Consider the following 26,539-nt stretch of genomic DNA (forward strand, 5'->3'; position numbering starts at 1 on the left):
CTTGCAAAGTTTCTGCTGAAAAATCTGCCATCAATCTTATGGAAGCTCCTTTGTAGGTGATTAATCATTTTCTCTTTCTGCTTCTAAGATTCTCTTTGTTATTGACTTTAGGTAGTTTGATTTATGTGTCTTGTTTTGGTTCTCTTTGAATTTATCTTTGAACTTCTTAAATCTGTATGTTCAGTTCTTTCCTGATATTTGTAGAGTTTTCAGATTGTTCCTTCAAATAAGCCCTCTGCCTCTTTCTCTTTTCCTTCTGGGATTTTCATAACGCATATGTTGATCTGCTTGATGGTGTCCATAACCATGAGTTCCTTGAGTTCTCTTCACTTTTCTTCACTGTTCTTTGTTTTTGCTCCTCTGACTCAATGATTTCAAATGACCTGTCTTGAAAGGCACTTATTTTTTTTCTGCTGTTGAAACTCTGATTAATTTTTTCATTTAGTTATTATATTTTCAGCTCCAGAATTTTTGGATTCTTTTTATAGTTTCTATTTCTTTGCTGATATTCTCATTTTGTTCATGCTTTGTTTTCCTGAAACAAGATATTTTCATTTTGTTTTCATTTCAATTAAATAAAATTAGTGTCTATGTTCTTTTTATTTTAAGCATCTTCAAAAAGTTATTTTAAATTCTTTGTCAGGAAACTCATTGATATCTGTTTTCTTAGGGTCCATTTCTGAAGTTTTATTTTGTTCCTTTGATTTGGCTATTTTTTTTTTTTGTTTCCTTGAAAGATTTATAATTTTTTTGATGAGATTTGAACATCTGTAAAAATGATCAACTCATCCAGTCTTCGCATCCTGGCTTCCTTCAGTGGAAGACCTATTCCAATCAGCCCAACCAGAGGACCTAGGACCTCTCAAACTTTTTCCAATCTATTGCTCTTCCTGGCATCTGTCTGCAGAACTGCAATTGTAATATGCTGCTCATCTCTGTTTTCAGCAGCTTCCAAACTCTGACACTGGTCCTGTCAGTGCTCCAAGTCACACAAGATAGAAATCAGTCTCTTTGACATCCTCCAGAAAAGCCAGAACATTGAGAGCAAGGTCTAGTCATTTGTTTCTAACCTGAGGGTCCAGCACTAGTATAGGAGGTCTCCTCTTGGTTGCTCCCTACTATGCCACATAAGAGAAGGAGCACAGGCACAGATTGTGCACCAAATGTGGTAAATCTTTCTTGTCCTTTTGCTGGGACTCCTTCTTGGTTTTGTAATGGTCTGGGTATTACAGATTTTCAACTGCTCTCTAGCCTTCTCACAAAAATATTCTGGTCCATACATTATGATGGTCCACACAGTGTCTCTGTGAGGGAAGGAGTGTCTGTTACTCTCTAGCCATCATTTTACTGATATCACCTCAAGTTGTTTTTTTTTTTTAATACCAAATACTTGGTCAACAGGTTAACTCAATAGAAAATATGTTTTAAAATGTTTTATATTCTTGTAACATGGTATCACAAGTATCAAGTTTGGGAGAGGCTATAGTCAAAAGCGGATCTCCAGTAAACATATGATGATTGAGCACTAGCTAATGTTGATATTAGCCACCTGAGCTCTTTGCCATATTCTTACAGTGAGTAGAATGATCTCTTCAGCAAAGTTATGTAAATGTTTTTTCAGTAAGGAAACAGAAAAGTTAGAATATTTGTTTAAATCCCTCAAGAAAGTGCCAATAAGAAACAATTGAGAGCCAAAAAGTGACAGAGTATGGGAACAGAACTTGATTAAAAAAAAAAAGTGTTATAATACAATTTTCTAAATTGTATAAGGAAGCATGGAATAATAGAAAGTCTTATCGGTGAGTAATATTCAATAAATCATTAAGCCATTCTGAGACTTACCTCATTTGTAGAGGAAAATGTAGGTATCTATTGGTTGACTATATGACAGTTCTATGAGGTTCAAAGGAAATAATGTGTGAAAATATGTGATAAATTATCCTACTCATTTTAATCACATGATTTCTGCACTTTCACTCTCCTCCTCTGTTAAATACAAAGTAGAGCATTGAAATTCTCCAGTCTTTTCCCTGTCTTATCTTCCTCATACTTGATTTGACAAAACCTTAAATCTGTAAAGAAGCCAGTGCTCCCTATTCACCTATTCTGTGGAAGAATTTTTCTGCTACTTACATGAAGCATTTAGTTTCAGATGTTCTAAAGGTCTTCAGGGAGCTTGTAGAGCTCAACCTTTTTGTGATGCTAAGTCTGGGACTATTCACAAATGTCAGTTTCAGTTTGGGAGGCATTTTAGACAGACTAGCTGTAAGCACAGTTTGACATTATTTGGTACAATGGAATCAATTACAATTAGCTCTTACAAGACTGACTCTACCCAGTGCTACATGCTACCACTGAGGAATATTGAGGAGCACAAAATATTTATACCAGATGACATAACCTGGAATAAGCATAAGTAAAAGAAGTGGAGTAAAAAGCGAATCACTGCTGAAACTATCCTTTATGACAGTCCCTAGGAGAAGTTCTTAAGCTAGGTATTTTTGCAACTACTTTATAATGTAGGCATTCTAATATCCATATTACTGTAGATGAAATCAATACTAGAAAAGATAAAATAATTCACACAAAGTTTGTAAAAGTAGTAAATAGGAAACCAAAGATGTGAACTTGTGTGTAAGTGTATCTCAATTATATTTATCTATATTTTAAAATGTAGATCTATAGCTAAATTTTATAAATTGAATATTTCCCATTAAAAATAATTAGAAATTTAGAGATAAAACAGATTTCAGACACGATACAACTTATTCTTAGAAAAAAATAGCGTCTTTGAAAATCACATTTAAAAGAGTTCTAATAACCATTTAATAACATTCAGTTGAATCAAATGTTAAAAAGAAAATACTTACTATTAAATACAAGAAATTGTGGTGTTTACCTGTAAGATCCACACAGGAAGAAGTTTTAAAGAAAAATAACCGTGGGGGAAAAAAAACAACTTTAATGTCTATTATCGAATAAGGGCCATAATTACTTTTGCAAAATAAAATAACAAATAAAACTAGCTGTAGTATAAACATCATCTGTATGCTTTTTGATGAAACAATTAAGTAGGTTTCCCATTTACAATTAGCCTGATTTTCTCCTATGTCGTAGTACGTGTACTTAACAATAGAACCCAGTGGAAATTCACTCATTTAACAAAGTCTGCTTACATGGTTTCAAATATGGGCCTAACTTGAAAATTAAGTCATGATTAAATCTAAAGAGTAAAGCAAATCTGTATAAAAAGATTCTGCTAAATAAGGGAAAATTCAAGTCTAGGGCTACATTCTGAAAGATACTGAATTGGAACCTCTGCAGCAAGACTAACCTTGGAAAGTGCGAGGAGGAGGAAAAAGAAACAGATTAAAGTTGATATGCAGTAAACCAATTTTGTTCAAAACACATAAATTTGGCAAGATCATCAGACTGCAAATAATCGTCATGGTTACAAACAAAAATATGTTTTTCATAGTCTTAATGCGGAAAAATCAAATCCGTCTTTATAGTGTGGGTCATGAAATCCTAGCAAATTCATAAATGGCAGAATGATTTTAAAGGAAAGCTGTGCAGCTATGTATCATGCACAGAACTAAATACGGATAAGCATCCCTTTTGTGTAGTTTTTGTTCGTCCTGTGTAATTGTTCATTGTTTCTCTGTTGTTTCTCTACTCCTCTCACATCCCTGGCTTTTTTTGTCCTTTTTATTCTTAATGAAATTTTGAGTACTATTTCACAATAGAGGGTTATTTTGAAAAAAGGGTTCTGTTAGCAAATGATCTCTTGTAAAAATATTTGTTTTTTGACCTTATGGTTGCATAAAAAATGACTTTTTTTCAAGTAACAAATCAGGATACCACTAGAGCATAAAAAGCAAACTTTTCAACTATAAAAGTATTCGCATTATTTGTTTTTCAATATAAAGAGAGGATAAGAAAATGTATAAAATGATCTACTCTCATATGGCCTATAATGAAAACTTAGAATAAATAAAAATTAAATTGGGTAATAAAGGGCAGAAATGTACCATAAGTGAAGAAAAGGAAAAAATGTAAAGAGGCTTTGTGAAATAAACGATATACAAATATCACTGAAAATAAATGATCCTTAGAAAGACTTCAGAGCTGGGCACTGTGGCTCATGCCTGTAATCTCAGCACTTTGGGAGGCTGAGGCAGGTGGAATGTTCGAGCACAGGAGTTTGAGACCAGCCTGGACAACTTGACGAACCCTGTCTCTACTAAAAATACAAAAAAATAGCTAGGCGTGGTGGCACACGCCTGTAATCCCAGCAACTTGGGAGGCTGAGGTGAGAGGATGGCCTGAACCCAGGAAGTTGAGGTTGCAGTGAACAACCTCGGGATCCTGCCACTGCACTCTCGTCTGGGTGACAGAGCGAGACTTTGGTTTTGTTCCATATTTTTGCAATTGCAAATTATGCTGCTACAAACATGTATGTCCAAGTATCTTTTTTGTATAATGACTTATTTTCCTGTGGGTAGATACCTAGTAGTGGGATTGCTGGATCAAATGGTAGATCTACTTTTAGTTCTTTAAGAAATCTCCACACTGTTTTCCATAGTGGTTGTACTATACTAGTTCACATTCGCACTAGCAGTGTAAAAGTGTTCCCTTTTCACCACATCCATGCTAACATCTTTTTTTTTTTATTTTTAAGTTATGGCCATTCTTATAGGAGTACAGTATCACACTGTGGTTTTGATTTGCATTTTCTTGATCATTAGTGTTGTTGAGCACTCTTTGCATATGTTTGTTGGCCATTTGTATGTCTTCTTTTGAGAATTGTCTATTCATGTCCTCAGCCCACTTTTTGATGGGACTGTTTTTTCTTGCTAATTTGTTTGAGTTCTTTGTAGATTCTGGATATATTAGTCCTTGGTCAGATATAGATCGTAAAGATTTTCCCCCACCCTGTGGGTTGTCTGTTAAATCTGCTGATTATTTCTTTTGCTGTGAAGAAGCTCTTTAGTTTAATTAAGTCCCATCTATTTATCTTTGTTTTTGTTGCATTTGCTTTTGGGTTCTTGGTCATGAAGTCTTTGCTTAAGCCAATGTCTGGAAAGTTTTTTTCCAATGTTATCTTCTAGAATTTTTTAAAAGATGACTAGACTGATGTCTCATAGAACTAATTTTATTTTGACATTTTGTCATCAGCCAAGTTCAAAGTTCCATAGCTTTTTACATTGTCTGCCTATTAATGAAGTTGCCATTTCGTTTCCTGGATTATTATGTGCTTTTTTTTTTTTTTTTTTTTTTAATGTCTACCCTTCTTCAAAATGTAGCTCAAACCTTAACACCTCACAGAAAAATTTTCTTAATGTCTTCTGATATTTATCACCCTTTTACTGCATTTCAGCCTGCAACTTATTCTGTTTGTGGATGTTGGTCAGTAAGTTTCTCCAAGTGTGTGTGTGTGTGTGTGTGTGTCTGTATATGTATATGTATGAATATTCATGTGAGTGTTTTTATGAGCTTTTCAGAGGACTATTTCTACCCTATTACCCCTACCTTCTAGAATAGGGCTCCAATACAAAGGAAAAGCTAAATAAATGTTACTAAACTACTAACTGTAGTAATAGTGATTTTAATTATTAGGATAAAAACATAATTAGCACTTGTAGATCACATTAGGGCTTAACAAAAGCTTTCAGATATATTAGCTAATATGTTCATTATTTTATAATATATGGTTTAGTTTATCTGCTGACAATTAAAGTGTATAATAACAATGATTTGTATTTAGCTTTGAAGTGTGGGGATTTCTTTTGTATTTATGTATGAAGATATCCTGGGAATTAATAACATTGCAAACTAATAATGGATTCTTTAACTAACCAGCTCAGTAATTCCATTATCCTTCTCTGCTTCAGACAGTTCTACTATGTACACCGTCTACCTCCATTCTATTTTCTAGTATGAGTCAGACTTCTTTCCACCCTTGAGTGACAATAAAGATTTCAGTTTTTAAAAAAAATTTGAATGAAAGCTATGCTGTAAATATCCACACTCTCTTCTCTTCTACTCCTCCCAGGCCTTAGGCAGTAGGCAGAATAGTTAATACATTCTTTTGTTAACTATTCTTTGAACAGTTAATACATTCAATTGTTTTAAAATTCAGAATCTTACTATTTTATTTTCCAGTTTTTACACAAATGATAGAATACTATCTATATTTACACTGAACTATATTATTATTTAATAGCAAATCTGAGAGTTCTTCATATAGCAGTACATCAAAATTTCTCCTCTTCTTTTATGTGACTGAATATGTATTCTCTGTGAAGGGGCTTTACATTATTTTCAGTTTTCTGACCCTTGCAAAACAGTGACTCACTGAATAGCTAGATATACCCATCATCTTGCCTATTAACACACTTAGGCATAAGATAAAGTCTTAGAAGTGGAATCGTTGGGTCAAAAGCTATGCACTTTTTTCATTTTGGTAGATATTGACAAATTCTTATTTTAAAGAATTATGCCAATTTAAACCTTCACAAATAATATGCATACTGCTTGGGGTTTTGTTGTTGTTGTTGTTACATCTTCACCGACACAATGAATAATTAAGACTAGATCTTTGACTAACTTCTGGGTGCAAGCAGTAAAATAGTACAGTTTTAATTTGTATTTATTATTTGACAAATGGTATTGAGAATGTTTTCATATTTACTGAGTTTCAAAGCTCATAGAGTTGATTTCCTGCTTGCTCAGACCTGTAAAATGGAAAAGCTCTTCCTTAACACCTTACTGAAGTAATCCTTTGCCTTTCTGGACTTTAACTACTTGCTAACCTCCATCCTACTTTCATGTAACTTCACTCTTAGCACAACCTTCCTCCACCACACCAATCACTCCTGTCCTGATGCATTCCAGAGAGAGGGGAAACTGTTGACACAGAAGTTTCTGGATACAAAGTGCCTACTGGGTAGGGTGAGGAGGGGAACTTATAAAGACTAAAATATGTAACTTTGTGCAGCTACTCTGGACATGTTGATGTTGATATACACATATAAAAATATAGCCTTCTGAAATAAAATCTGTGTTTTACTTTGTTAAAGGTTTGGCATTCCTATATTCAGAGATGTATTTTCCTTGTTTGTTGACTTTACGTTTTTTTGTGTGGTTGCGGTTTTTACCACCTAGAATTTCCTCGTGTTTCCAGTGTGGAAAGGAAAGTATGAGAATATCAGTCAGAGAATCTTCTGTTATATAATAATCACTCTGATGATTTGTAGCAGAGTTTACTAAAGAACAAATGTTCACAGAATCAGGTTATGAGTAACAAAAGGCCTAAGTTCAGAATGGGCCTACTTTCATTGTATTGCCATAAATTATACTGTTTATGTGTAACATATCTGGTCAAGGTTACATTTATTTTTTAGCAATCTCTAACAGATATTCCAAATTACTGAAGAGTTGGCTCATTCTCCATTAATAAGATGTTATTGAGCAACCTGTCTTTCGAGAAACTTATTTATTTGCTTGATGTATGGATGATGCAACCAGTTCAAATGGTAGAAAGAGTATATTAATACAAAATCATTACAATATATTACCTACTGATTTATTAAGAGGTCCAGGTTTTCTTAAACTAAAAGGAAGTAATTCCTTGTGGTTTATCTTGCTTTTAGAGTCTGGTGTTGTCTGAGTTTAAGTCATCTATCACCATGTCTGTTTTAAAAGCAGAGGCTTTTAAAAGGTCTGATGATAAATGTCTCATATTGATATTTAGAATATAAAATTAGGAAAATAGCATTCTTTACCTAGCTCATTTTTTAATAATTGCCCAATGCTGTATCCAAGTAAAACCTAATTATAGCTTCTACCCTCATTTTCCAAGCTTTTTCTGGCATGAAATATAACCCGACTATTTATCCAAACTAAGTGATCAGACACATTATTAGAACAGAGTCCCCTTCAGGTGTAGGGCGCCTTGTTTTCACACTGATCTCAAATGTCTGATGTTATGTTAACAAAGGCTGAACATTTGAAGATTGAAATAATTACGATGTCTCAGATTGAGAAATACAGAAATATAAACAAACTCTCTGACTATGCGTTACACTGATAATATAACAACTCTACAGAGATTTTCACTAAATACTCATCACATTTTACATATTATTATTCATTCCAGAATACCTTGTGATAAAAACCATTTAAACAATATTCTGTATGAACAAGACTGATTTATCAGTAATTTCCTAGTAACAGTGGTAAAATTTTAAAAGGGTGCTTTTTTTTAAAAAAAAAAAGGGGGGGGGGGGCCTTAGACGGCGATCCTTTAAGTAGAGACTATAATTCACAGATAATGACAAAGACACAAGTTAGATTTAAAGCCTCCATGTTTTTAAGACCAAGTAGTGAAGAAATTTATTACAGCTCAAGAAAAGAGTTAAGGGCATAAGAAACCTGCACGTTGTGCACATGTACCCTAGAACTTAAAGTATAATAATAAAAGAAAAAAAAAAGAGTTAAGGGCAACAATAATATCTTACTCCTCCAGGTAAGAAAATACACATTTTAATGACAGAGAAGACTGGTGACCATTGTTACCAAATGTGTAGTTTCCAGAAAGCACAATTATTTTATGTATAGAACTTGGAGAGACAGAACTTCATTATAACCTAAGAGAGTCCCTCCTAAGAACAGGTAGATAAGAATAGGTATATAGAAATAAGTACCTAAATTACACCCAATATTGAACTAAGATTTTTGTCTTTATTGACGTATAAAATAAGGAAAATGATATTTTTTAGTACCAACACTAATACGGATAATTTGATTTAACTTATGAGAAAATACCTCACTGGCTGTTCAACTTTAAAATTCAGAAAAAACAAATTGGCCAGATAAGATACTTACTAATATTTGGGGACTAATTCTGACATAGAAATTGTCAGTGCAGTAAAGAGTGAAAACCAGAAAACGTATATGCACTTCAAACATTATTCCTTGAGTTGATTTATCCTTTAGCTTGTCCTTTGTTATAGTTTGCTGCAAATTTCAGATCTATATCTTAAATTCCTAGTTTTAATAATGAAACAAGCTTATCAAGATCTCTTGAAAGTAAAAATCACACTAGTCTATAGTGTGCAAATTTGAATTTAGTTGCCCTTTTTAACCCAAGGATGACCATGTTATGTGCAGAAGGTCATGTGATTGTCCCAAACTATCAAGTTATTCTGGAGTGTCCCATAAATATTTTTTAATAAATATATTTTTCATGCTTTCATGCTTAATTGTATGCACTAAATAACTCATAGTAGTTGTTCTAAACTAACCTGGAAACATATAGCATCTTGATCCATGCTTTCCTTATTAAACATTCATTTATACTAGGGACATGTCAAGGACACAAAATTCCTTTCTCACAGAAACAAAAACCACATCCAGATGGCCAAAGTCTCTTCCAGGAGAGTATGGTTAACAGAAACACAGATGAACCATAAGAACAAAATAGTGTTAATAATTTGTCAAAAGAAGTCCTCTGTAAAAGAATTAAAAGAGGCCTGGGAAATCAGCAGAACCTACCTGACGTGTCTTTCCCTTGTTGCTGGTGTTTGGCCAGCTTTTTGGCCATTGGAAGCACCAGGTCTCTTGTTTCCAAAGAGCTGCCTGTGTTGGCCTGTCTTTCAGACTATCATGTTGCAAAATCTGAAGTTCTGTTGCAATAAACACCAGATTTCAAAGGAAAAGCAATGGAAATTGTGCAGATTAAACTTCATTTTTATAGCAACAGTCAGTAGTACATAACTATGTGTCTAAACAACGCTTCCTCTTCCAATATAATATTAAATTGAGAAAGACACTGATTTTGAGGGTGCATTTAGAAAAATATATATATATTTAGGCTTGGGGGGAAAAAGGGTTGTCTTTCACAGAAACACAATAAATTTATCCTTTGAATCCCTCCTGAATCAACCATATGCAAACAGATAACTTTAGAACTGTGTTATTCTAGAGTAAGCCTCAGCCAAGTGTAGTTGAAAAGTGGTTGGGTATAATGAGGGCAACCCTGACACAAACATAGACAATATGCTTCCCGAGATAAAGAATTTTAAAAAAGAAAAAAAAAAAAAAAAAACCCCAAAGTCAACTGAGAGCACAATATTTCAGGAGTAACTGTTTTCTCTTGATGCTCATTTAATTTGAAATTAGTTATGAAGACTTCAAACAACAGCACCTCAAGAATTACGTTTTTTGATCTTGCAAGGACATTGTCATTAGTACTATAATGTCTGTAACCTTCAAGGTTCAGGGGATAATGTTTAAAGAAGACTACGAAGTTAACATGTCAAAAAGTCAAGAATATGCTCAAGGCCAGGCACGGTGGCTCACACCTGTAATCCTAGCACTTTGGGAGGCCGAGGCGGGTGGATCACGAAGTCCTGAGATCGAGACCATCCTGGCTAACACGGCGAAACCCCGTCTCTACTAAAAATACAAAAATCAGCCGGGCGTGACGGCGGCGCCTGTAGTCCCAGCTACTCGGGAGGCTGAGGCGGGAGAATGGCGGGAACCCGGGAGGCGGAGCTTGCAGTGAGCCGAGATCGCGCCACTGCCCTCCAGCCTGGGAGACAGAGACTCCGCCTCAAAAAAAAAAAAAAAAAAAAAATGCTCATAAGCTACTGAGAAAACCTGTAAGAATATGCCCAGGGTACCAAGGAAACTGTAACTTCTTTTGGGGGGGTACAAGGTATCCTTTACATTTTAACTCACTATTTTTTGTCTTAGCCTCTTTTCATTCCTTCTTGGCTTTATAGGGCCAGTGCTCTCACGATGTAATCGCTATAGAAGTGAAATCGCTCAGATCCCTATCATAACACAATGGTAGAGTTACAGTTTCAGTGCACATATTTTACAGATGAGAAAGCTGAAGCTTGATAAGGTTGTGATTTGCCCCAAAGTGATGGCTAGCTGTGTCAAAATGGAGGAAAAAATCCAATTCTTCCCCTTATCAGGTAAGAGCATCTTTTCTAGTACACTGTGATTAAACTTTTCTGGGTAAATATTTCTTAAATGGTCTGACATTAGACACACTGGAATGGAAGACATGGCAGAATTAAAACTAAGGTTATAACAAATGATACAGATAAATTGGAGACTTGGCTGAGTCGATGCTGAATAGTATATGGTGGTTGATGGGGTGTTGACATTCTTTCTAACAGCAAATGTTTATCTGGCGTTGCAGGCTGAAACTGCATTTAGCATGGCTGAATTTACTTGGAATATGATTCCTGTAGAAATGATCTTAAGCCTTCGCACAACAGTTGCGCTAGAGAAAATTCATTCGCAAATGCTGGTCAGTATAGATATCATGTGGGTAAGACGTATATTCTTTCAGAATTCACTCTCTCGATTGTTCCTTTTGCACTACCGGCCATGACTAATTTTTCATAACCTTTGGGACTGATTATGTTACTTTGATATTTTGTCTACTTTTCTACTCCTCATGAGACCAGCAAAACTATTTGATTATTTATTCCTGCTAGGTTGTCATCCCAGGTATCCCCTATTGAACTTCTGTGCCTTCCCCTTTCCCCAGTATAAGGCCAACCACATGGAAGTGGGTGTAATTGTGTTGGAGAGTTGGGGTGTTTGAGTGTGCATGGAGATCAACCACAAGGATACCTGCAGGATAATGCAAAAGTAGACCAAAACATCAGCCAGCTGTTACAACAGGATGGCAATCACTATGGCTAGTTTAAAAATAAAATAGAAAAAACAATGATTTTGGTTCTTTTCCTCTAGACAAAAAAATAAAATGTCAGGATAATTGGACCGTTATAAGGTATAAAATGTTAAGACTCATTTAGGGAAAAGAAAATGCAAATTGTAGTAGTTTGCAGTGGATCATAACCTGCTGAGTCAAAACTGGGACAAAAAAAAATTAGGCCGGGCACAGTGGCTCACACCTGTAATCCCAGCACTTTGGGAGGCCAAGGTGGGTGAACACTTGAGGTCAGGAGTTCGAAACCAGCCTGGTAAAAATGGTGAAACCTCGTCTCTACTAAAAACACACACAAAAAAATGGGGCACCTGTTTTTCCAGCTACTTGGGAGGCTGAGGCACGAGAATCACTTGAACCCAGGAGGAGGAGGTTGCAGTGAGCCGAGATCATGCCATTGCACTCCAGCCTGGGCAGCAGAGTAAGTCTCCAACTCAAAAAAAAAAAAAAAAGAAAAAGAAAGAAAAGAAAGCAGGTCATTGACATATAAGCCTTTAATCTTGTGTTTACCATTAGAGTGAGTAAAGAAACCATGGTTTATTTTTGCATAATTTATAAATACCAATTTGTGGCATTTATTAATTTAGTTATTAATTTAAAATAAGAACATATTTGTATGTTGTATGTTGCCAAACATATAAAAAGGTCACAAAACATGAGTTGATATTCCAGTTAGGAGAAAATTCAATTAAATGATCAAAATATTTCTCTGGCAAAGGTAGTGTCCACCCTGAGGTGAGTCCCTCTTGATGGAACCATGATAAATGACTTCCTTTTCAACACAAACATAGTCCCTCTTACCCATCAAATGGATAATGTCATATTTTATAGTCATGAATTTGTGTTTGCATTGTCAATTAGAAAGGATTATCAAATCACACATAGCTCCAAATTAAAATTGGCCAAAACCCAGGGACACCACAAGACAAAGGCAAACATGTTAGCTCATCACAATGTAATATAACTCTTATAGTTCTGAAATATTCAAGGGATTGTGTACTTCCCCAATAAATAGGATGATAAACCAGTAAGTAGAATACTACTTTGGGATCAGTGCCAAAATAATATGTATTACTTTAACTTAAGAAAAATTCAAATTCAGAAAGATAAATTTGTATGTCCTCACCTATATGTGGAAGCTAAAAATACGGAACTCACAGAAGTAGAAACTGGAATGGTGGTTACCAGAGGCTGGGGGTGGGGAAAGGCAAGGTGGTGATCAAAGAATATAATGTTTCAACTAGATGGGAGGAATAAATGATAGTGTTTGAGGTGATGGATATTAATTAGCTTGAGCCAATCATTCCACATTGTATACACATATCACAGCATCATTTTTTACCTTATGAATATATACAGTTATAACTTGCCAATATCCAATTAAAAAGTTAAAAAAATATATAAAGAGGCAAATTTTTCTTTTCAATTATTTTGTATAAATGAAGACCCTTTTTAAAAAATAGTTTCTTGCCTTTTGTTAGTCTCATTAACAAAAAAACTTACATTAATGACAGTAGCTGAAAGGGCACATTCCAGTGGGTCACCAAGACTGCTTATTGGAGAATGTACAGCCAGGAGTCCACGGAGAGGCAATGTAATCTGGGGGTTACGAAGGCAAATATGAGTATGTCAGATACAGCCTTGACCCTGGCTTTCATATGTAATTGCTGCATGTCTATTTTCATCTCTGAGCTTGACTTTCCTATTTCTAAAGTGGATATTATAATGGTATCTACTGTATTCATCCTGCTGAAAGAAATACATGGTGTAATACGTGCAAAACAATTAGCAGAGGGTCCAGGTTATCGTAAATTCTAAATAAATCTTAGATTTTATTTTGTGTTTAATATTTTTACTATTACAAAAGTGGCCCAAGTCAGAGCTTCATTATAACTTGGAAATTTTTTTTATCACTGAGCTGACATGTTTGAGTCTTTCATTAACGAAGAATAGTTTTCACAGGTAGGTGACTACATAGGTAATTTGATGACAACTGAAGTCATAAAAAGAGAAGACTTTTAAAAATGTTCTCATGATATTGAAGCAAAAGGAGCACCAGACAGGGAGATGGGGTACAGGAGGGCTAGTCCTGACTCTCTTACTAAATTGCTGAGTGATGTACAAGTTGTTTGGGGGCCTTAGTTTCCTTAATCCATATACAGATTTTTATTGTCACTTCCAGTTCAAACATCATATGGTTGGGTTGCATAGGACTGTGAAGTCAGAAAACTCTTCCTTTTGTTTGGTACACAGAGAACTTGGCCAATTTTTCTGTGATGTGTCTTAGGGTGCTCTGGAAGCACTTCTTATCATGGAAATTCTTGTGCAAGGGACTTTTTTTTTTTTTTATGGGAATGTTCCTAGGAAAAATGTGTAAGGGAGTAAGGAAAGAAGGAGAAAGAAAGAGGAAGAAGCTAAGTAGCGATACGGTTTAGGTGAAGTCTTGCTCCAGACTGATCTTGTGGGGAACTCTGGAACATAAACTACACCACAACATCTACCTCACTTTTTAGATAAGAAAAGAGGACTTTATCCCCGCAGAGGTCACCTGGATGCCCAAGGCTGGGGGTAAGGCGGCTCCGGTTACCCAAGATCTAAGCAGTAGAACCTTTGTCAACCGGTAAAAGAAATTGCTAAGTACTCAGAAGAGGCACCAGCCACTCTAGTGCATTGCTTGATGTGCTGCATACTGAAAGCGCTTGAACTTACACAACAGCTTCCATAAATCAGCCTCATCATTATAGGATATCACTGTGCAACATTTCCTGTCTTACTGGGCAGATGCTATAAACTTTTTAAAATTGTTTGCTTGATCTTTCCTAACTTATGGTTACAAAGTTCACCATCTCCTCTATTTTCCGAGGGTCACAAGGCCCTTCAACTGATTGCAAGGCAATTTAAGGAGATGATCTTTGGATGTACTTGTGTATTAGAAAAATCTAGACATTGAAACCAAAGTAGGGTGTGGAAGCCCTTAGGAACTGACCATCAGTCACGTCCTTCTTTTCTTCCTGAAAAGCGATTCTTATATTTTTATTCTAAAACATTATCTTCCTTTTCCACAGCAAGTGTCAACTTCATCAGAAGTATACATTATGCTAAGAAAGTACCTTTTGAAAGAAAAATGTGAAACCCAGACATCAAGTTTTTCTTTTAAAATAGGTAAAGAGGTGGATGCTCATGTTTGAAACTAACAAGTAAAACATCGTTTTGGATACCAAGATCACCACTCATTCTACTGTAACACGTGATCTAGTAACAGACTGCATGGCATTTCAGTGGCTGTTGACTTCCAACCTCTCTGGTCTAGCATAAATCCTGAGACAGTGTGATACATTTTCCTCTTAGGCTTCTAGAATAGAATATCCCTGGTTTTCATTTTCTTTGAGATAAATTATGTTACACTGGACTCTCTTACATTATTTCAGTCAAAATGTCTTCCTTCAAGTACTGATTTATTTCCATCATTGTGGCAAGATATAGTAGATGACAAAAGTTAAGAAGCTTTTACCTGTAAAACAAATTACTGGAAGTTTTTCTAGTAAGAAGGGGAAATTAGATCCAAAGGTATATCATCTTTTAGACCTAATATGTCCTATTAATAAAATTTGCGTAAATTTTTAAAGAATTTAAATTATATCTAAATGTATATAAGTTAGTCCTGATTTGGTTTGAAGGGTAGAGTTTATTTATTTATTTATTTATTTAACTTGTGGGATTATTTTCTCTTCTCGCCTTCTTCTTTCTTTTTTCTTTCTCTTCTTTCTTCTTCCTTTCTTAGGAGACACAAATTTACATAAAGAATATCACTATTATTCAGTTTTTAAATGTATTAACTCTAAAAGCTTTGAAATACTAAGCAATGAATTTCATTTCATAGTTTATGAACAAATGCGAATTTCACAGTTACTTTGATGTGTAGGGTTTGTTTTCTGGCTAAGACATTTGTGGTAAGTTGAATGCTCACTGTGCAGAGTTAATTCTTTTTAACTACATTAAATTTTCATTATAACTGCTCATATAAAACTAATGCCACTTCGCTATAGCAGAAAGTGCTAATATCACCTTATGGCTCACAAAACTGTTTCTCTGTTAATATCTTACCTTATTTTCAGGCACCTATAAAATACTCATGAACATTTATTCAATATTGAAATGTAACATAAATATCATTCCAAAAGCAAGTTTTATTTTTCTTAACCTTCAGTCTTTAAATGAGAAAATGAAAAAAAGAGATGTCTTCTCCCCCGGCAGAGCACACTTCAGAAACAAATACGCTACATCTGTTTAAGCTGGCATGGATGGGGCCCTGCAGGGTAATGCATTACTTCAGATTTCAAAACTGACAGTCTTCAGACTAGTGGTTCTCCATGCTGCAAATAAAGATTTTATTTTCCAATGATATTTATTTAGGATTTTTTTTGCTAGGTGAATTGAGCTTGTGAGTTTATGAATTCTACTAAAGCAATTATCTCCCCAACTCAGAAGGAGTTGCTAGAATCTCTCATGTGAGTACCACACAGCCAGCAGGTTCCCTCATCATAGATCATCACAATAGGCATTTTGGTGGTTTATTTGGAAGGCATTTTTATGCTAAATCCCATTTTTCAATACTTTGCAACTTCTTCAAAAGCTTTTCTTTAGCCTTAATGTGGAGTTAAGAGCAATTTATCCATTTTTTGAGAGATTGATGCATGAGTAAAGCATTTCTCAGGGTATTTGAAGACTGGATAATATCAAATTAGGCCATGATAAAATATAGTTGAATCTAGCATTTTAAATTGAAGAACCGTATGAAAGCACTGAATTCAGATATTTTGATTCTGAAGAATACACAGGGAATATTTCGCATTCACAAAGGATTTTCTTCCTAACCCCTCTTTCCCTATATCCACCATTCCCCAAACACAAACATGCACACATTCTTTTGAAGTATGTGAAGGCGAAATCATAGCAGGCATACCCCTCAGTCTATGCCTGTGGGCATGATTTGAAACAGAAACCTTGAGGGGGTTTATTTCTGTTAAAATGCGTAGACAAGTCCATGGTTTTTTCAAATTTGCACACAAAAACTCAATACAAGGGGAGTCAATACATGTTTATATGTATGTACAAACATATACAGGAACTTATTAATATATAATATATTTACGCTACTGGCAGAGACAGGCAATTAAACAATGTGCAATTGAGCATGTAAAACTGAGGTCCGGTCACCAGATGGAAGTGTATTTGGGGACAAGTCTGCCAACTTGTGCTATACGCAATATGCTTATACTCAGAAAATACATCATCCATGAAAGGAATGAAATGAAAGTTTGCTTTCTTTATTCAGTTTCAACAGGAGTAGTGTTTTGATGGGTTTTCTTTTTTTGTATTGCTTTCATTACAGGAGAAAAAGCAATAATGCCCTAATTGCCAGAAAACGTGCATACAACATAAGAGTTGGGAATCTGAGCTCTTGAAAGCCATACCAGAGATTTTCTCTAATACCTTTATTTTCAAAGTGTCTTTCCCCAAGGGGACAACATATCTCTGCAGACTTCATCTCATTGATCCTCACATGATCATTGTTAAGGAGTCAGGAAGGCTAGGACTTCTGTAGATTCCACCAGTGAAACAGACAGACAATAGCCATTAGAATGACTTGATTGAAATTATAGAGTAAGTTGGGAGCACAGCTGGTGCAAGAATCTGGGTCTGCTGTTTGCCAGAGCTTTCTTCTATCCGACAGAACATATTGCCTAAAGCTGAGAATCCCACAGTGTCCTTGATTACGTATTTTCAAATTATAGCTCACTTTAGAGATTCCTATTAAAAATGGAGTATGGCAGCAGGCCTGGAAATCATTTAGGAAACCCCAGGTTTCAAGCGGGTGGGAGATTTAAGAAGCAGGGCTGGAGGGATGAAATATCTAAAACACGGGTGGGGATGGAATGTCTAAATGGTGGTCTGCTGGATCTTTCTGCATAGAGGGCATCATGCTAGGTACTCTGCTGGTTAATCAGAAAGACGCAGAAGGTATTCCCTAGGAGTTTATTTATTTACTTGACAAGGGTCTTCTTGTGAAAGCCTCATTTTTTACAAAAGCCTTCCTGTAAGTTGCTGGAGAAGGCAGATGAAGACTAGGACGATGTATAGCTATTTTAGAAGCCCAAGGGCAGCTTGAAATGAACTCCCTCATAAAGTAGAGGGGAGAGCTCTCTTGGGAAGAATTCAGTAGGCTCCCTCTTGTCTCACTTGGATTTTTTTAAGATGTAGTCTAGTAGGAATAGACATTTCCCTCATGAATTATTGATAGCCTAAAGCAGTTTTAATTGTTTTTCCTTTCAGTGCTATATAGAGAAACTCAATAATGATTCTCACTGCAATATTAGCATATATTTTAGCATGCCATAATACCGAGGGAAAGCATCTAATTTTCCTGAAACAATATGCTTCTTTAACTTTGAGAAATATGATTTAAATTAGTAATAAAAATGAGAAGTGATCCAACTTAGATTATAAAATTGCTTTCTGTACTGAAATATTCTGTAGGAAAATAAGAAAAGAATACATTTATGTACAATTTAATTTAATCATGTGAAAGCATAGTTAAACATTGAAATATGGGATTTGTAGATATCAGATAAATCTCACTACTGCATGAGGGTCTTTTCTTGGTCACAGATTTTAACTCTTTATATAACTTTTTTTCAAGCATGAATATGCACAATGTAGTGAACCTTTGCCACAAAACAAACAAAAAAGAAAAAACACTGAAATATAACTATCTATAGTCCCACTCTCAAAAAATAACAACTCTTAATATTTTGATGTATACATCTAGTCCTTTTCATTTTACATACATTTATTTTTAAATAATATTCTATTATACTTTTATAGTCTGCTTCTCCCTCTTATTAATATGCTATCAATGGCTTTCCATTAAAAAAATTATTCTACAATGGGATTTTTACACTATGAATTGCAATGTATCATAAGGATGTTTATAATTTACAAATTATTCTTCAACTTAGGTAAATAATTCCAGTTTTTTTACTATTCTGATAAACATCATTATTAACTGATCCTAGTACACATTTCTCATCTCTTCTAGAATTCCTTAAAGTAAGTCAGTGTTATAAATACCAATATAGAAGCACATAAATACTTGGCCTTTTGTGAGTTTATGTCAAATTATTGATTAGGGAGAGACTTCTGGTTCCAAAATGGCAGCATAGAAGCAACCTGGCTTCACTTTCTACAAGAGAAAACCAAAAACAAATATATAGTGCTGGAATTATCAGCAGCAGTATCACACAACTCAAATACGATAAGGCAACAGTGCCTGGACTGACAGAGATATGAAAAAGTTTTGAGTAGATGGTAAGAGAGTTAGACTTTCATCTCCACAACACCCTTCTTCCCAATCTGCCCAGCACCAAGTACACAGAAAGCTTCTTCCTGACTCATGGTTTTTACATTTGAAAAAGGGAGATTAAGGTGGACAACTAGCTTCCCCACCATCTTGGGTTCCTTGGCAGGAGACCTGTCCCTGTTTCAAGTCAAAGAAAGCATGGCGAGTGCCTGAAGGGTGAAATATGCCTGCGGACAGCCAGAGACAAAAGTGGAAGGTGGGACTATCATTCCCAGCTCTGAAAACTCTGCTCTATAACTCAGCCAATGGAGAGACATCAAAAAAAAAATCATTAACCAGAAACATCCCAGGAATGCCAAGGATGGCTCAACAAACACAGAACCAAGAATAAAACCGCATGATCATTTCAACAGGTTCTGAAAAAGCGTTTGATGAAATTCAAAATCCCTTTATGGCAAAAATCCTAACAAAACTGAGTATAGAAGGATCATACTTCAAAATGATAAAGGTCATATATGACAGACCCACAGTTAACATCATACTTAACAGAAAAAAACTGAAAGGCTTTACTCTAAAATCTGGAGCAAGACAAAGATGCCCACTTTCACCGCTTTTATTCAAAATAATACTGGAAGTCCTAGTCAGAACAATTAGGCAGGAGGAAGGGCATTCAAGTTGGAAAGAAAAAGTCATATTATCCTTGTTTGTAGATGACATCATCTTATACTTAGGAAAATCTAAAGACTCTACTAAATACTTGTTAGAACTGATAAACGAATTCAGTAAAATTACAAGACACAAAATTAGCATACAATTATCAGTAGCATTTATGCATGCCAATAGTGAGCAATCTAAAGAAAAATCAAGAAAGAAATCTAATTTTAAATAGCTACAAGGAATATAGAATGCTAGGAATGAACTTAACCAAAGAAGTGAAAGATACATACAAGCAAAACTATAAAACACTGATGAAAGACGTTTAAGAAGACATACAAACATGAAAAGATATTCTGTATTTATGAATTAGAAATATTAATATTATTAAAACGATAACAGTACCCAAGAAAATTTACATATTCAATGCAATCCCTATCAAAATACCAATGACATTCTTCTCAGATGTAGAAAAAGCAATCCTACAATTTATGTGGAACCACAAAGACTCTGAATAGGCAAAGCAATCCTGAGCAACAGCAACAAAAAAAGCAAAACTAAAGACATTACACCACTGGACACCAAAAAATACTACAAATCTGTAGTGACTAAATCAGCACAGTATTGGCATAAAAGCAGACACACAGAACAATGAAACAGAATAGAGAACCCAGATATTAATCCATGCACTTCCAGCTACCTCGTCTTCGACAAAGACACCAAAAACATACAATGAGGAAAGGACAGTCTCTTTAATAAATGGTGCTGGGAAAACTGGATAAATCATATGTAGAAAAACAAAACAAGACCTCTCTCTCTCACTATATACAAAAATCGACTCAAAATTAAGTAAAGATTTAACTCTAAGCCTTGAAACTTTGAAATTACTAGAAGAAAACATTGGGAAAACACTCCAAGACATTGGTCTAGGCAAAATTTTTTGTGTAAGCCTAGGCAACCAAAGCAAAAAAAAGACAAATATATATATTTTTTCCACGCCAGAAGTCTGTTTATTTTGCAAAGGAAGAGTCCAGAAAACCATATGGAATGCAATTGATGATGATATTTAGTTCAGAACGTGCAAGAACAGAATAAATAATAAATTATTAAGACATGATACAGAATCACTGAGAATTAAGTTTAAAATACTTTAAGGCCGGGCGCGGTGGCTCAAGCCTGTAATCCCAGCACTTTGGGAGGCCGAGGCGGGTGGATCACGAGGTCAGGAGATCGAGACTATCCTGGCTAACATGGTGAAACCCCGTCTCTACTAAAAATACAAAAAACTAGCCGGGCGTGGTGGCGGACGCCTGTAGTCTCAGCTACTTGGGAGGCTGAGGCGGGAGAATGGCGTGAACCTGGGAGGCGGAGCTTGCAGTGAGCCGAGATCACGCCACTGCACTCCAGCCTGGGAGACACAGCGAGACTCCGTCTCAAAAAAATAAAAAATAAAAAAATAAAAAATAAAATAAAATACTTTAAAAAGTTTTTAAAATTACAGATTGATATAATCATTTTAAAATGAATCTTATATAAAACGAAAATCAGAATAGTGTATCGGATTATGAAATGAAGTTACAATGGAAAACAATTATGCACAGGACATTGATGAAACTAAATTATCTATACTAAATAAATTAATCAGGAAGAATTACATGAAACATTATGACTGAATGAGAATAGAAAATATCACAGGCTTAAACTATGTAAATGATATTACATGATTAATCTTTAATATGGATGTGAAAGGTGACATAAACATTAAATTAACACTAGATTGCAATGTTAAGGAAATAAGGGATAGAACTAACAATGTGAGAGAAATAAGTGTCTCATCTGTCTCCATGTCCTGTTGAATCCTCCCATAAAATATGTCTTAAATTAAAAGACAAATATTTTTATCTATTTATGTAAAACTGAAAAGCTTCTGCACAGCTAAGGCAACAATCAACAAAGGGACAACCTGCAGTATCAGAGACATTATTTGCAAACTATCCATCTGACAAGGGATTACGAACCAGATTATATATGGAGCTCAAACAACTTAGTAGCAAAAATAATGATAATAATAATTATCCATCTGAAAAACGGGGAAAATATCTGAATAGATATTTCTCAAAAGATGACACACAAGTGGTCAACAGGTATATGGAAATATGCTCAACATCACTAATTATCAGAGAAATGCAAATCAAAACCAAAATGAGATATCACCTTACCCTAGTTAAAATGCTTTTATTAAAAAGAAAGAATAACAGATGCTGGCAAGGATGTGAAGGAAGGAGAACTCTAATACACTGTTGGTAGGAATGTAAATTAGTACAGCCACTACGAAACATTATGTGGAGGTTTCTTAAAAAACTTAAAATAGAGCTCCATATGATCTAGCAATTCTGCTAATGAGCATAAAAGAAAGGAAATCAATATATTGAAGAGATATCTGCACTTCCATGTTAATTACAGCACTATTCACAGTAGTCAAAATACGAAATCAATTTAAGTGTCCATCAGTGAATAAATGGATAAAGAAACTGTAGTATATATAAACAATGGAATATTTTTCAGCCACAAAAAATAAAATCATGTGATTTGCAGCAACATGGATGGAACCTGAGTTCATTATGTTAAGTGAAATAAGCCAGACACAGAAAGAAAAATATCATATTTTCACTCACGTGTGCGAGCTAAAAAGTGAAGCTAGATATTAGATTGGTAGTTATCAGAAGCTGTGAAGGGTAGTGAAAAGGGGCTGATGAAAAGAAGTTGATTAATGAGTACAAATATACAGCTTGATACGAGAAATACAACCTAGTGTGAGATCAGTAGACTGACTACAGTTTACAATAATGTTGTATATTTCAAAACTGCTGGAAAAGAATCATTTGGATGTTTCTAGCATAGAAAAAAAACAAATATTTAAGGTTATAGATATCTCAGTTACACTGATTTGATCTTCAGAAAGTATATGAATATATCAAATTACCACGTGTACCCTGAAAAATACGTGAATCAACTTAAAAATATTTTATATATTTTTAGGTCTGTCATAAGCCTTACTGTGGTATCCATCTACACTCTCTCCCAAAATGATCTCATCTACCCTCTTAGCATTATTACATCTACTAAATGTATATATCCAGCCCTGAACTTTCTTCTGGATACAGACTCATGTATCCCTCTCCCTATTTGATGTCTCTATCTTGCTGTACCACAAGCATGTAAAATGTGACACATCCAAAACTGACTCTTGATGTTTCTCTTTTCCTAAATCTTTTCCTTTTTAATGTTTTTCTTACCATTAATAGCAGCTACAATTTCCTCTAAGTTGCTTAAGTCAAGAAAATGGAAAACATTTTTGATTATTATCTTTCTCTCTCTTCAATAGTCAATCCATCTTAAGCCATCTAATGCTATCATTGTTTTCTGTATGGCATTGCTTGTTACTAAGAAAGTCTCCCTGTCATCTTTATAAAAGAAAGAATTTAGATTTGTATAATCCAAGGTCTGTAACTGTATTGTCTTTGTGTATTTCCTGATGCCATTTTCTTTTGGAAGTATTATTAAAATATTATAAATCGTAGGAATTTCATTTCCATGTACTCTAAAGATATCTAATTAAAACAGGCAGATTTATTATCAAAAAGTAGAAAGATTGGTTAATAATCAAAGGAAGAGAACTTGGTTTGGTATGGCTTAGAGGAAATGGGCCTTCCTTGATGTTAACATTTGTTTAAAGGAGCCTGAAAGCATAATGGCATAAGAAGGTGAAAGGAAAGGGAGTGATCTGCTTACTTGTACAAAGCTTCACGAGCTTCTTTTATTATTATTATTATACTCCTCAAGAAACCTATAAAGGTATAGATCTTTCCCTTTTGTAACTAAAACATAATAGACATTTTAGTGATAAACTCCTTACCCCATTTTTCTTAGCTTAATGCATTCTAAGTTCCACAGCTTAATGCTAGGAAAAATAAAATATTCTGGAGGGAAAGGATGACACATAAGTCCCCTAGCCTGACCAAAAGTCTGATAAGATTATTTCATTGTACAAATGTTAAATATTTCTTGAAAAAATCCTAACTGGTATACGTTTGCCTTTCTCAGAAGGAGACTAATATACTCCATTGTCTAGTTTATTTCATTTTAAAAAGATAAGTTACAATTTTTTTTGCTTTCAATGTATTGTTCCTTAAAGAAAAAAAGTTCCTCTCTGCACTTTAAGAAAAATCAAACTATGATGATAAAGTTTGATTGCTAAACATGAAATAATTTTTTGAGGCTGGGTGCTGTGGCTCAGGCCTGTAATCCCAGAACTTTGGGAGGCTGAGGCGGGTGGATCACGAGGTCAGGAGATCGAGACCATCCCGGCTAACACGGTGAAACCCCGCCTCTTCTAAAAATACAAAACATTAGCCAGGAGAGGTGGCGAGCGCCTTTAATCCCAGCTACTAAGGAGGCTGAGGCAGGAGAATGGCGTGAACCCAGGAGGCGGAGCTTGCATTGAGCAGAGGTCGCACCACTGCACTCCAGTCTGTGAGACAGAGAGAGACTCCATCTCAAAAAAAAAAAGAAAGAAAGAAAAGAAATAATTTTTTGAAATAGTCATTTGGCTATAACTCATTTAATAGTTATTAAATGAGCTAATGGAAGCTTCTTTGTGGAACTCAGGCAGCCCAGAAGAGTGGGTGTCACCCAGAGCAGAACACCCCTTCACCAACGGACAGCCAAAGTGCTTTGTTAAATGGGTTCTAGTTCCCATAACCCCCTAACTGGGTGAGATCCGCCAACAGGTGTAACCAGATACCCTATACAGGGACCTTCCTACTGGTATCAGGTTGGTGCCTCTTGAGGTTGGAGATCCCAGGGGAAGGAGTAGGCACCCATCTTTGCTGTTCTCCATTTTCTTAGGGTGACATATCTAGGTGCAGAAGCAACTCAGATGAATAGGGCCTAAAGTGAACCCCCAGCAAACCGCAGAAGCGCTACAGAAGAGGAACCTGACTACTGAAAGAAAAATAAGCAAACAGAAAGCAACAACAGCATCAACAAGAAAAGTCCCCACAAAAACCTCATCCAAGGATCAGCAACCTTGGAAATCAAAACTAGACAAACTCATGAAGAAGAGAAAGAATTGATGAATAAATGCTGAAAACCCAAGTGACCAGAGTGCCTCTTCTCCCCCAAATGACAGAAACACCTCCCCAGCAAGGGCTCAGAGCTGGATGGAGGATAAGATGTATGAATTGACAGAATCAGGCTTCAGAAGGTGGGTAGTAACAAACTTCGCTGACATAAAGGAGCATGTTCTAACCCAATGCAAAGAAGCTGAGAACCATGATACAAGGTTACAGGAGCTGCTAACTAGAATGACCAGTTTAGAGAGGAACATAAATGACCTAATGGAGCTGAAAAACACAGTACGAGAACTTTGTGAAACATACAAGTATCAATAGCTGAATCGATCAAAAGGAAGAAAGAATATCAGAGCTTCAAGACTATCTTGCTGAGGTAAGGCTGGCAGACAAGATTAGAGAAAAAAGAATGAAAAGGAGCAAACAAAATCTCCGAGAATTATGGGACTATGTAAAAAGACTGAACCTACGACTGATTGGAGTACCTGAAAGAGACAGGGAGAATGGAACCAAGTTGGAAAACACACTTCAGGATATCATCCAGGAGAATTTCCCCAACCTAGAAAGACAGGACAACATTCAAATTCAGAAAATACAGAGAATTCCAGTAAAATACTCCATGAGAGGATCAGTCCCAACATACATAATCATCAGATTGTCCAAGGTCAAAATGAAAAAAAAAAAAAAAAAATAGAAGTTAAGGGCAGCTAGAGAGAAAGGCCAGATCACTTACAAAGGGAAGACCATCAAACTAACAGCGGATCGCTCAGCAGGAACTCTACAAGTCAGAAGAGAGTGGGGGCCAATATGAAACATTCTTAAAGAAAAGAGTTTTCAATCCAGAATTTCATATCTGGCCAAACTAAGCTTCATAAACAAAGGAGAAATAAAATCCTTTTCAGACAAGCAAATGCCAAGGGAATTCATCACCACCAGGCATGCCTTCCTGAAGGAAGCACTCGACGTGAAAAGGAAAAAGCAGTTCCAGCAACTGCAAAAACACATTAAAATACAAAGACACTGTGAAGAAACCGCATCAACTAATGTGCAAAATAACCGGCTACCATCATTATGACAGGATCAAATTCACACATAACCTGAATGTAAATGGGCTAAATGTCCCCATTAAAAGATGCAGACTGGAATATTTGATAAAGAGTAAAGACCCATCAGTGTGCTACATTCAGAAGACCCATCTCACGTGCAAAGACACACACCGGTTCAAAATAAAGGGATGGAGAAATATTTACCAAGCAAATAGAAAACAAAAAAAAAGGCAGGGATTGCAATTCTAGTCTCTGATAAAACAGACCTTAAACCAACAAAGATAAAAAAGACAAAGAAGGGCGTTACATAATGGTTAAGGGATCAATTCAACAGGAAGAGCTAACTATTGTAAATATATATGCACCCAATACAGGAACACCCAGATTCATTTAAAAAAAAAAAAAAAGAAGTTCTTTGAAACCTGCAAAGAGACTTAGACACCCACACAAGAATAGTGGGAGACTTCAACACCCCACTGTCAATATGAGACAGATCAATGAGACAGAAAATTAACAAGGATATTGAGGACTTGAGCTCAGTTCTGGATCAAGTGTACCTAACAGATATCTACAGAACACTCTACCCCAAAAC

General features: G+C 35.4%; 1 long non-coding RNA gene across 1 annotated transcript; it reads right to left on the reverse strand.

Annotated features, from left to right (window-relative positions):
• Positions 1 to 5,258: 5,258 nt before the first annotated feature.
• Positions 5,259 to 20,992, reverse strand: LOC103882696. The gene is made up of 2 exons (XR_002520865.2): positions 13,259 to 20,992; positions 5,259 to 9,689 (listed from the first exon to the last, which is right to left on the reverse strand). It is a non-coding gene; the product is annotated as an uncharacterized LOC103882696 (long non-coding RNA).
• Between the last annotated feature and the right edge of the window lie 5,547 nt (positions 20,993 to 26,539).

This window comes from Papio anubis, chromosome 4, assembly GCF_008728515.1.
Source record: "Papio anubis isolate 15944 chromosome 4, Panubis1.0, whole genome shotgun sequence".
NCBI lineage: Eukaryota > Metazoa > Chordata > Mammalia > Primates > Cercopithecidae > Papio > Papio anubis.